This window comes from Schistocerca piceifrons, chromosome 7 (genome assembly GCF_021461385.2).
Source record: "Schistocerca piceifrons isolate TAMUIC-IGC-003096 chromosome 7, iqSchPice1.1, whole genome shotgun sequence".
Taxonomy (NCBI): Eukaryota; Metazoa; Arthropoda; class Insecta; order Orthoptera; family Acrididae; genus Schistocerca; species Schistocerca piceifrons.
In genome coordinates, this window is record NC_060144.1 from 536,435,607 (window position 1) to 536,449,080 (window position 13,474).

The 13,474-nt window shown below is 43.9% G+C and overlaps 1 protein-coding gene across 1 annotated transcript in view; it reads left to right on the plus strand.

Annotated features, from left to right (window-relative positions):
- Positions 1–6,255: 6,255 nt before the first annotated feature.
- LOC124805365 overlaps positions 6,256–13,474 on the plus strand; it is a 68,134-nt gene continuing 60,915 nt past the window's right edge. The window contains exon 1 of the mRNA XM_047265918.1: positions 6,256–6,333. The gene's annotated coding sequence lies outside the window, so the exon portion shown is untranslated. The remainder of the gene's footprint in view (positions 6,334–13,474) is intronic.

Here is a 13,474-nt window from a genome sequence, read left to right on the forward strand (position 1 = left end):
AGAACGCCAGTATTCTTTCTCCTGAAAACGACGTCCTCTTGAGTAGTCCCCGCCCGGAGATCGGAATGGGGGACTATTTTACCTCCGGAATATTTTACCCAAGAGGACGCTATCATCATTTAACCATACAGTAAAGCTGCATGCCCTCGGGAAAATATACTGCTGTAGTTTCCCCTTGCTTTCAGCCGTTCGCAGTACCAGCACAGCAAGGCCGTTTTGGTTTGTGTTACAAGGCCAGATCAGTCATCCAGACTGTTGCCCCTGCAAGTACTGAAAAGGCTGCTGCCCCTCTTCACGCACCACACGTTTGTCTGGCCTCTCAACAGATACCCCTCCGTTGTGGTTGCACCTACGGTACGGCTATCTGTATCGCTGAGGCACGCAAGCCTCCCCACCAATGGCAAGGTCCATGGTCCACTTTAAGCAACAATATTCGGAAGCGCCAGCAGTCGAACTAGGGAAGCCAGCACATGCATCTATATTGCTTACGTAGCTCACGTGAGATGGCAAATGACCAGCGGAGTTTGTGCATAGCAGGCAGCAGAACGACAGATCAACGAACGAGCAGATGGGCAATGATTCGAAGGGAAACAACGACCAACGCTCTTCGCACATCAGTTGTCAATGTGAAACATCCCCTTAGAAAAATTTATAAATGACTGTGCTGGTAAACCTCTTACGTTACTTGATTTTCAAACAGCTGCGCAAAACTGAACATACTCAGACATTTCTCTCTTTACTTATGCTGATCAACACTAAACTGGCACACAATATTATTTTTAGCGCAACGCAATCTGACTTTCAATAATCCCTATAAAAGTATGGCCATGACTAACAATAACCTATACCTTTCATGAATCACTTACCTCATAAAAATCTTCGTTACTCGAACTACTGCAATACGGCGAGCGCCAATACTGCCAGGTAAATAAAAGATTCTAACTATTGAAGGCACTAACTACTGATAGGCATAGCTAGCAAATGAAAGATTTTGATGGAGAACAAACAATATATTTACCTTAATAGTGTTCAAAACTCATTATATATATATATATATATATATATATATATATATATATATATATATATATATATATATATATAAGTTTATGACATCCAGTCTTACAGATTTCCTTTTTCTGATGGACACGTGTTCAGATCGTCCGCTCTCAAAACTCTGCCATCTCTCCCCCACATCCACCACTGCTGGCGGCTCACCTCCAAGTGCGCAACGCTACGCGTTGTTCACATCCAACTGCCCAACACTACAATAGCAAAATTCCAACAATGGAAATCAGCCACAGACTGCACACAGCACAGTCGGTGATTTTCATACAGTGCGGTACGTGGCGTTACCAACATAAGAACCTAAACAGCCTACTTACATATGCTCCAAGAATTGTCAGCATACTGAACTCACGTGCGTGACTTATCTGACGATGTGGAGGAGGACGACAGGGCAATAACTAGCACGCCAGCGTAGAGGTAAAACAGTGGAAAGCCGGCACGTTTGTCGACATTGGTCACGTTTCTGCCCAACGTGAGAAGCGTAGATCAACGACTGAAGAGTCAGTCGCGGCCTGGAAACTTCACGACATTGGCAAAAACACCAAAAAACGGGTGTAAGGGGGTCCTTTAGGGAGGCCCTTCGAGAGGAGAAAGAAGACACGAAGGAACGTCCCCTGGACGGACGGACCGATGGTTTGTCAGCGGATGTCAACTGCTTAGCCACTATGGTGCTCGATAGAAGGAGGTGTCGATACCGCGCCAATAGGTCAACGCAGAAGATGCCTCACCAAATGGGTCACCTGTGAACCAAGGGGTTGATGCACTGCCAGCAGACACTGAGTCTGAGGGTCGCTGGTTCGATTTCGAGACGGAGCACACCGCGCTACGTCGTAGCTGCTTGTTTATAACGCAGCGAGCGAATCCTCAAGGAGAAATACGCTGACGGGGCTGCAATACGTTAAAAATTCTTAGATTTCTACCTGCCGAAGTGTCAAATGCAGCGACAAGTATCTAGATACCATGCTTAAAATCGCAAAAACTAGCATGGCGATATCATTTATTAACCAGTATAGTGTAAACAGTCGAAACTGACCCCTAATTTCACAACTGAGGCGCATTTTTCAATATATTAGTCTGTCACAGTTGCTGACGGGGGTGCAATATGTTAATAATTCTTAGATTTCTACCTCAAGGAGAAGATGACGCCGCCACCACAGTGTACTGAAAGAATGACTAAAGCCGTCGGTACACGGACCGTGCATCCGAACGTTGAGCGTTGAGCGTGCCGAGTTTCTGATGTCATAGCGTGGAATAGCACACTCGTGAGTCTTTCCGAACGTGCAGAGCAATATCTAGCATGTCAGATATTCTGAGCGTGAGTCTGAGCGTTGACGAATCAGGTGGCACAACGCCACCTACATCACACGCACGGCATCTCCGTTCAGCACGGAGTTGTGAGGCGCCATATTGGCATTCATTTCAAGCTTATACGTATATATGCCATTTCTGAGCACCAGCAAATTGAGACTCACTCGAAAACACGTTATAACTGTGTGATTCATTGGTGTAAAATAATGAGAAACATCATATTCGTGGCAAAAGAATTATTGTAACTTGGGTATTATGGGATAATGCCATTTGAAGGCAAGGACACACTGAGGATCCACCAGAAACGCTTTGTTCTTGGTACAATTTGTTATAATTAAATTTCAATTAGTAACATAGCTACGATTAAATCGTTTGGCAATTAGCAACATGCTAATATTGGCGCCACTATACGGGTTGTCGGTACAGGGTAGTGAGTAGCATGACTGATTCATGAACGACTTGAATGAGATATTCGGGGTTCGCGTCTCCAACCCCACACACCAAATTTTTTCCTAACATTCGCGTTTTTAATAGTTTCTGATGCTTTATTATTAGTTTAATGTAAGTATTTACGATAATATTTGATGTTATTTAAATAGAAGTTCACATTTTTTGAGCAGTGAGTTTGTTCGATTGGCTTAATCTACAGGACAGCTTGCGCTACTTGTATAAAGATATTTAGCTACTTTTCCTTTTACGCTTCGTAATTCACACGTTGCAAGGATTCCGCTACTAGGTAGGAACAGTGATCAAGTAATGATGACCTTGGCGTTATTCTATAATGTGGGAATGATGAAATAATGTTTATCTTATGTGGAGAGCTATTGCAAATTTGGATCGCGGCGTTTGTAATGGAACGTTTGTAAGTCTGTGTGCTTATTGGTTGGACATGGTACTTTCCTTTTCGTCTTAAAACGTGTACATGGACATTGAAGTTTTTGTTTGTGTATATTACATATAGAACAACGTGACTAGCATATGGACAATGGAGGACATGTGCGTTTTAGTAGAGCTAACGTGGGAATTTTACGCGTGCCCATTTAGCAAACAGTGTGATTTACAAACTAGAAACATCCCGCAACTGCCGCTGGAGATCATTGTGATCGCGTATACCACGTTGGGGCCCACTTACCGTATGCACAAGTCGCATCGTTTCAGAGCGTTCACCAGCACATTGGATTCAGCACGTTCTATGTTGACGTTCGACGGCACGGTCCGTGTGCCGACTGCTTAAAGGCCGGTTCCCACTAGGGTTGCCGCACGTCAAAACCGCGCGTCAGCGGCGTGGTTGCCATGGAAATGGCGTCAGCGGCAAGGCGGGGCGGGCTCTGCGTCGCGGTTTGACCATGTCGAACCGCTTCCGCTGCCGCGTGCCGCGCTCCAGGTGCGCGCCGCCAATCACACAACGCGCTGAGCGTGACGTCAGGTACGGATCCCCGGGCCACTCGAACTTTCGCCGAACCGCTGGCGCGGACGCGGCGCCAGCTATGAAATACTTATCCAAGGAAACTATTCGGTAGAAAAATTTGATTATTGGTCATGTTACAGCCTGATATCTTCTCTCGATAAAGGACCGAATTTCTTTTCGTTATTCGTCGTGGTTACTTGCTGTATCGCATTTACGTAAACGTTTACACGAAATTTGAATGAGTGTGCAGAGGTAAAAACGCATTGCGTGGACTTTGCGTACAGTTCATTTTAGGTAATATATTATTGCATATGAAATTTAGTCAACATATCGAAATTGTTTTTAAAGGTGAGAGCAGATCGATAGCTATCACCGTTCTCGAGATATTGAATGATATGTCGGCGGACGGGCTGTGCCGTGACCGCGCGCGTGTTGCTCGCAGCGCGACCGGTACTTCGCCCTGCTCGTCGTAAGCCGTGTGGTTGTATCAACCGCAAATTTCGTAAACGGTTCAAGAAATCTAAACGTGGTTTTTTTTTGCAAACGATAACTTGTGAAAAGTCATGTAATTCGTCGCATGATAAATATCCTAAATCTGTTTATCTACCGAGATGTGAAAGTAATTACAGTTTTTCAGAAGGGACTGATGAATTGTTTTAAACAGCATTTAATAGCATGTGGAATGAGAAGTTAAACCGAAACTAATTTGCTGGTATGTCATAAAATATAATTTACTAAATATCTACAGCTATTGATTATTTCCTTTGGTAAGTAACAAACTTTTTTTTCTTTATCCAGTGAACTTTACTGATTCAATGCGCCTTTCGCCTTTTAATTTAAGGCATCTTCGGTGGAATCTAGAATGATTCAGTTTTGTTTTGATGTGTGATACTTGCACATTATAAAACAGTTCACATCTTTTTTTACGTGAATGACTGATGACTTACAGTGAATCGAGTTTTTGGCGGACATATACGTTTCGCCTCACCTGGTCACATGCTGGAGGTTGAACTAAAACTGAGATTATGGAACATAAGCACATTTTCATGTTTGTTCTTTTTTCTTCTGTCACTAGCTGTAGACGTTTTACCGAAAACTCTGATTTGAAGTCGTAACTACAGTGTGTTCACCTCATGTCCCTTCCTTTCTGGTTTGTTTATGTACACGTTGCCAATCTGCAGAATTATATGCTGAAAACTAATGTTTGTTTATTTTTGTTCTCTTTATATCTGTATGTATGTGTGGCTAGCCAGTGATAATTATAGAAAGTTGAAAGTAAATCCAGTAGTTGTCAGACAGTGGTTGAAAGATTTGGTGTTCAGCTGATTTCAGTTTTGGTTTAAATGTTTTGTGGAGGAGCGCATGGAAGAGTAAGTTCACTGCTTACAGTAATAGATAAAATAGTAGAACAGCATTTCAACAGATGATTATTATCAGAATACTATCACCCAACCCCTTTGTCCTCACTCTTTGATGCCCCATAATACGTCCTGCCAACTAACCCCTATTGTTGTCAAGGTTGTGCCGTAATTTCCTCTTCCTCCTCTATTTAGTTCCGTACTTCTTCTTTAGTCACACGATCCTCGTATCTAATATTCAGCATTCTTATTGATCACCACGTTTTGAAAGCGTCCATTGTCTGCTTGACAGAACTGTTCATCGTCCACATTTCACTTACATACAAGGCTGCACTCCACACAAATACCTTTGTAAAATAGTATCCAACGATTAGAATTTATATTCGATGTGAACAAATTTTCTTTTTCAGAACGCTTTCCTTGCTATTGACAGTCTTCAGTCAGGTTTGCGTCTGCACCAGGAAATACCTTACAATTTAAAATCTGGTTTCGAAAACTCTGTTCCAAATTTATATTATTCTTTCGTGATTCTTAAGCAAGGTGCTGGCGATGATTACATTATGCTCTGTGGGAAATTCTATCAGGTGGCTTCCACTTTCATCCCTTCCACCTAGCCTTTGTGTTCTTTCTGTTTTCGTGTACCTGCTACCGTATCACATTTTAAACTTTTGTCTCGCTTAACTATCTGAATAATCTCTTTTATCATACATTGTTTCAATGTGTTAGGGGATAGTGAACAATCATGAACGGTGGTCATGAAATCTGTTTATGTTGAAATGAGAAAACATGAATAATGAAATATGTGAAAGAGTACATTGTACAGAAAGTGAAAAATTGGTATGTCTTCACACAACTTTGTCTTTCCTTCATGTGGGTGTAAGATACAGTTAATCAAACGCACCGGGCGTTTCAGTGGGTCCCGCCCCGTACCTCAGTGGCTGTCCGTCATTGGCTACCGCTAGCGTCTGCCGCTTCCAGGTGGGAACGCCAATTCCGCGAGCCGCCGCGTCAAAGCGGAAAACGCTTGCCGCTGCCGTTGCCGCACGCCGCGCTGCCGCGCTCTAGTGGGAACCGGCCGTAAGCCACCGGCGCGCCGCAGTTTCACGAGCCGTCGCCGCATCAGCGGTCGCTGCAATCTGCACGCTACTACTCCGCCGATGAGCAGTCGTGAGGAATTGAGCGAGTTGAAAGGTGTGGTATTACTGTGTTTGTTTAAAGGGTCTTACATATCAATAAAGGACCGTTAGTGGAAGCACCAATTTTTCACTCACACCTCACCCACTGAGCCAAGGAAAGCACACGTTTCACAGCCCAGAAAACGTCGCTTCCCTCCCACCATGCCTGACAAAGTAATGACCTTTGCTCCCCTCTGTCACAGACGCTCAGTATCTATTGTCATTAAACCCCAGCCCGCTACACTTCTGTCAGTCTTCACCAGCTGCGACTCTGCGTTATTTCCCCATAAGCCTTATTCTGTGCCAAGTTATTAGCATTCCATGCTACAGCTATTCTAGAGGGAGTAATTAGGAATTGGATAAATTTCATTACAAATCAGAGTAAATCAGAATTACAATAAAAAAGATATTCTTGTGTGAATGAATTTTTGAAACAAACATTATTGTTTGATATCATACTGACGATTAGGCCTTTACTGGAGAGAAACCATCTCCTTTTGGGAAAGGTAAAGCCATTAAATTAGCCGTCCCATTTTTAGAGGAATCTACTCAACAGCAGAATTCATACGCCTTCACATGTGCATTCTTGACAATCCGTTCTAGTGGCTGCACGGGGTCCATTAATGTGCTTCACGCTGTTCGTTGCCCACCAGGCTTTCTGGAAGGTGTCCATTCTTAAGTGAGACGGGGGCATCGTCCCACGCACGCCCCATGTATTTGTAGAACGCCTCTAGTGTCCACGTCTCGGTCGCTCGCCGCATGCAGTCACTCTGGGCCGCTGGTGTTTTGATTCGGTGGAAATAGCCCCATCGGAGGTATCACAGTGTATTTCAGGAAGTAATTACTCACGTATTGCTTTATGAAACAATCGTGCTTCTAAGCAAATTATGCTTCTCTTTAAATGGTTGTTCTGTACATATTTGGCTGAGTACCGCAGAAGTCTTTTCCTGGTTACAGCAGAAAATACACAACATGCGTGTTTGAGAGATCGCGTCGCAAACAGGTAAGTGTTGTAGAGCTCCTGCCCAACACTCGCTACGCAATACAAAGGATACCTCGTTTTGTAAGGGTTCTCTTTGGCTCCCTATCGCCGGCTGGTGTGGGCGAGCGGTTCTAGGCGCTACAATCTGGAACCGCGCGACCGCTACGGTCGCAGGTTCGAATCCTGACTCGGGCATGGATGTGTGTGACGTCCTGACCTCAGAAGTTAACTCCCATAGCGCTCAGAGCCATTTGAACCATTTTTTTGGCACCCTATCAGGTCACATAAGGTTGTGTGACTCTCGTGTTTCACTCCATGAATTTTATTTTCTTCTGTCACTCGATTTCCTGCTCTTTCTTTAGACGTTTCGTTTGCAAACAGCACTTGCCATCTCCCGGTAAATGCTCCATAATCACCAGGTCGTCTTATACTGCTTTCTGTTCCCACCTGCAGCACGGACTTCCTGCCGTAACTTCCGGTCCTCAATCCTCCTTACTTCCCACATCACATACACCCCGTAACCCCTCACCGTCCGTCAGCTCCGGCATTGCTAGAGTCTTCAGTCTTCTGACTGGTTTGAGGCGGCCTGTAACAAATTACTATCCCACGCTAACCTCTTCGTCGCAGAGTAGCATTTGTACCATATATTTTAGGTTATTTGTTGGAGGTATTGAAATCTCTGTTTTTCTATACAGTTTTTACCGACCCTCATTGTTGTTGCAAAAGGAGTGGACCACGAGAACGCAGCGAATATAGTCAGATGGGAGCTAATCTCCTACCTAACTGACAGACTGAAGATGCTCTTCGAATTCTCAACCACCATGCTCCCAAGTTCATCATCCAAATCTTCTCTGAAGACGCACCAAAACTGCAGTTTAACTTTTGAGTGCCAAATCACACTCATGTCACATCCCCTCCCCGCTTTTCTTCCCCCCCCCCTTCCCCCCCCCCCAAACCATCCATGGAAATCTAGCAACACTAATCTAGGGATCTCATCCTTCCGCAACATCTGCGATCAATCCTTTTTAGTCTAATAAATGTAGATCTAAACCGCCTCTCACCAAACCTGAATTGAAAGCACCAATTTGTCTTATCGACTCACCACTTCATCCAAACAACAACTGACTACATACCACTCTCACGGCTGACAACATCATCCGTTTCATTCCCACTGTCTTCAAACTATTCACCCATATGTGTCTCTCCATATGCTCCATTACCTCGGCTACCAGATTTCCGTTTCATTTAAATTCCTGTTTTCTCGGCTAGATCCCCTCATCTAGTACTTTTCACACACCACTTCTCACAGTGTAACTAGATCCCTCCCATTACGACAGCCCTCATAAATTACACCTAACAGCCTGTTTTCAATACTTATAACTCCAACGTCTGCTCCCTATGCTCATCCTTCACCTAAGCACCTTCATATCATCCCATCTACTCATTACCTGCAACTGACCATCAAGTAAGAACTCGGATCAGCATGTTCTTCTGCAACACATAACCACTAACCAGCTCATTACACAGGTTCATTTACACTGAATTAGCATCGCCTTGTATTTAATAAGAAATCATCGTTACCAACCATGAATATTTTTTAATGCGTCCTCAACATCTGAAAGCCTGCACCCTGGAGAGCGGCTATATCGCTACCGCCAATAAAGAGGAAATTTATTTTAGAATTAGTTATACAGTAATATTCGAAACTGCAGTCGCATTAGTTATAAAATAAAATATTTTACATCCGTAAGCGGAAACGACGTTAGACAACTCCTTGAAGGTAGTGCAATGTGGATTCTCTCAAAATCAAATATTTAACGTGAAGTAGCTTGAGAATTTCCAAGAGGCCGAAATTATTTAATTACTAAATAACGAAATAAATTGTTCATTCCAAAATAAAATGAGAGACAACTCCGAAATATGATTTCCTTGTAGAGCTTTATTGAATCTATCGTTGTTTTCTTTCAGTACTACGATTGCAAGCGACGAGGACAGACGCGGCACGTGTATATGTTCAGACTCTATTGTTGCTGAGTAAACACACGAACATGACGATTTGTTGTTCTCAGAGCACACGTGTATTGGCTACCAGCTGCTACTACACTACTGGCCATTAAAACTGCTACACCAGGAAGAAATGCAGATGATAAACGGGAATTCAGTGGACAAATATATTATACTAGAACTGACATGTGATTTCATTTCCACTCAATTTGGGTGCATAGATCCAGAGAAATCAGTACCCAGAACACCCACCTCTGGCCGTAATAACGGCCTTGATACGCCTGAGCATTGAATCAAACAGAGCTTGGATGGCGTGTACAGGTACAGCTGCCCATGCACCTTCAACACGATACCACAGTTCATCAGGAGTAATGACTGGCGTGTTGTAACGAGCCAGTTGCTCGGCCACCATTCACCAAATGTTTTCAGTTGGTGAGAGATCTGGAGAATGTGCTGGCCAGGGCAGCACTCGAACATTTTTTTGTATCCAGAAAGGCCCGTGCAGGACCTGTGACATGCGGTCGTGCATTATCCTGCTGAAATGTAGGGTTTCGCAGGGATCGCATGAAGGGTAGAGTCATGGGTCGCAACACATCTGAAATGTAACATCCACCGTTCAAAGTGCCGTCAATGCGAACAAGAGGTGACCGAGACGTGTAACCAATGGCACCCCATACCATCACGCCGGGTGATACGCCAGTATTGCGATGACGAATACACGCTTCCAATTAGCGTTCACCGCGATGTCGCCAAACACGGATGCAATCATCATGATGCTCTAAACAGAACCTGGATTCATCCGAAAAAATGACGTTTTTCCATTCGTGCACCCAGGTTCGTCGTTGAGTACACCATCGCAGGCGCTCCTCTCTGTGATGGAGCGTCAAGGGTAACCGCATCCATAGTATTCGTGCTGATAGTCGATGCTGCTGCTAACGTCGTCGAACTGTTCGTGCAGATGGTTGTTCTCTTGCAAACGTCACCATCTGTTGACTCAGGGATCTAGACATGGCTGCACGATCCGTGCGGATAAGATGCCTGTCATCTCGACTGCTAGTGATACGAGGTCGTTGGGATCCAGCACGGCGTTCCGTAATACCCTCCTGAACCATATTCTGCTAACAGTCACTGGATCTCGACCAACGATAGCATCAGTGTCGCGATACGATAAACTGCAATCGCGATAGGCTGCAATCCGACCTTTATCAAAGTCGGAAACGTGATGTTACGCATTTCACCTCCTTACACGAGGCATGACAACGACGTTTCACTAGGCAACGCCGGTCAACTGCTGTTTGTGTATGAGAAATCGGTTGGAAAGTTTCCTCATGTCAGCACATTGTAGGTGTCGCCACCAGCGCCAACCTTGTGTGAATGCTCTGAGAAGCTAATCATTTTCATATCACAGCATCTTCTGCCTGTCGGTTAAATTTCGCGTCTCTAAAACGTCATCTTCGTGGTGTAGCAATTTTCATGGCCAGTAGTGTAAGACTTTCTTAGACTCAAAACTGGTAACGACACATTATGGCCGAAGCAGGGAGATATAAGAAGTAGATTGCCACAGGAGAGGAAATTTCTGTCGAAGCAAGGAAGGGGTCAGAAGTACATTGTCACAAGAGAAGTGGTTTGACTTCACTAAAGGATCGTTACTGGTGTAATTCATTCATGTGGAACTGAGACAGATGTTCCAGAAAGTGTAAACTAGAAGCGAGCACAGTGAAACTTGTATCGTTGGTCGAATGGTGTTATCCAAGAAGTTTTGAATTCAAAGGGACAGAAAAAGTAGGAAATGAAGTCCTAAACAACGTAGGTGAAGGAGAAGCTCCATGGGAAGCCTTTACCACAAGAAAGGACAGGTTAATGGCACGCCTGTTAAGGTTTTCAAGAATAATTAACTGTGGCGCACGAAGGGGCAGTGGAAGGGTGGACATAGTAAATACAAACACTTCAGCAAGGAAATGAAATAGGGTACTTCGCCAAATTGTCAAAGTTCAAATATGGCCGAGACCAACGAGAAACACAGGCCACGGCTCTTACGTCACGAAGATAGGCCTGAGCTCGCTCGCTCGCTCAACTCAGCATATAAACTACGCTTATACACCTGTTAACTCGTAGCTAGGTGTGTACGTACAAACGAGGATTGCATCTTCTACTGGAATCCGCTCTTATGTAATCTTACAGTTACTAGTCCCACAATGATCGGAAGTCCATAGGCCTACTTATAATACGTGTACTGGGGTACAACCAAATTAAAATGATGCCAAAATGATTATCAGTTGCGCAATGCACCACTTCATGTACGAAATGAGGACTGTTCAGCAGAAGAGACTACATGCTATAGGAAAAACCGTTATACTGTTTATATCGAGTATTGAGCTTCAATTTAATTCTGTTGTAGTTCTTGATCAGTAAGACTTCATAATAGCAGAGTCCAGTTGAAGATGCAATTCTCGATAGTATGTAAACGCCCATCTGCAAGTTAACAGATTTAGAAACACTTTTTGTCTGCCAAGCTGAGAGAGCGAGCGAGTTCACGACTACCTTCGTGACGCATGCGCCGCGGCCTGTCTTTCTCGTTGGCCTCGAATATGGGCGTGCTAAAACATTTTCGTTTAGTCGAAACCGCAGTTATCCAGTATTAAAAGCAACAGTGATCACATTTCCTGAGCCTTTACAATACCTGTTCCGTTCACTAGCTGACACATAGCACGAATTCAGGAAATATCGTTCTTGTGAAAAATAGCTCGTTCTTTGTTCACGAGAAGTAATAAGGACTGTCAACAGACGAAGTAAAATTGATTCTATTTACCTTGATTTCGGAAATACTTATGACATCGATCATCATAAGTGATTTCTAATAACATAGTCTGCCTTTTGCAGTATCGTGACATTTGCACCACTTTGGTCTTATGTCAGAACGATCACAGTTTGTAGTAACTGATGCTAAGGCATTGGGTTCAAATGGCCCTGAGCACTATGGGACTTAACATCTTAGGTCATCAGTCCCCTAGAACTTAGAACTACTTAAACCTAACTAACATAAGGACATCACACACATCCATGCCCGAGGCAGGATTCGAACCTGCGACCGTAGCACTCTCACGGTTCCGTAATGCATTGGGCTCCCCAAGGAAGTGTTATATAGCCACTGCTATTCCTAATCTATTTTATCTATTTAGGAGACAATTTTAGTGACCATCTTTCATTCATTGCAATGATGCTGTCGTTTACTATCTATAAAAACACAGAAGATCAGAACCAATAGCACAATGATTCAGACAAGATATCTGTATGGTGCGAAAAGTGGCAACTGACTAAATACCACATTAGTACGGTACTAAAAGGAGAAAGTCATACGGCATGGTTGGGTCGTAGTTCGCAAGCTGCTTGATTGTGAAGGTTTTTCTCGTCCTTCGTTCACATTGACACTTGTTCTTTGAGAACTGTGAGAGCCATTCGTTAACTGCGTGTCATATATGTAGATCACTATAATTGGGGGTGTTTGTAGTGTGAGACATTGAAGAGAAGTTTGTAGTATAATACAGGATATTGACGAAAACGGTGGTGGTCAGCATTTTTACGCCACCACCACTTCTCACCTATGACGGAATGGGAAAAGGGAAGCAGCCGACAACGTTTGACGTAACACGGAGGTTACCCATCAAGTGCCGGTCACACCAGGCTCAAAAAAATGATTCACATGGCTCTGAGCACTATCGGACTTAACTTCTGAGGTCATCAGTCCCCTAGAACTTACAGCTACTTACACCTAACTAACCTAGGGATATCACACACATCCATGCCCGAGACAGGATTCGAACCTGCAACCGTAGCGGTCGCTCGGTTCCAGACTGCAGCGCCTAGAACCGCTCGGCCACTCCGGCCGGCGGTCACTCCAGGCATTGCTTAACTTCGGTGATCTCGTGGGAACCGGCGTATTCAACGGGGCAGGGTAGTTGAGTCTCATGAGTTTTAAAATGAATCTCTTAACTTCAGTCAGACGGTTATTACGCATATTTAAAAATTCTCAATTCAGCTAGATGCCTAAGAATTGCAACAACACAAAACTTAAACTTGAATGATCACATAGAAAATGTTGTTTCGAAAGCGAACCAAAGACTGCGTTTCATTAACAAGACACGTAGAACAGACAACAAATATACAACAGAGA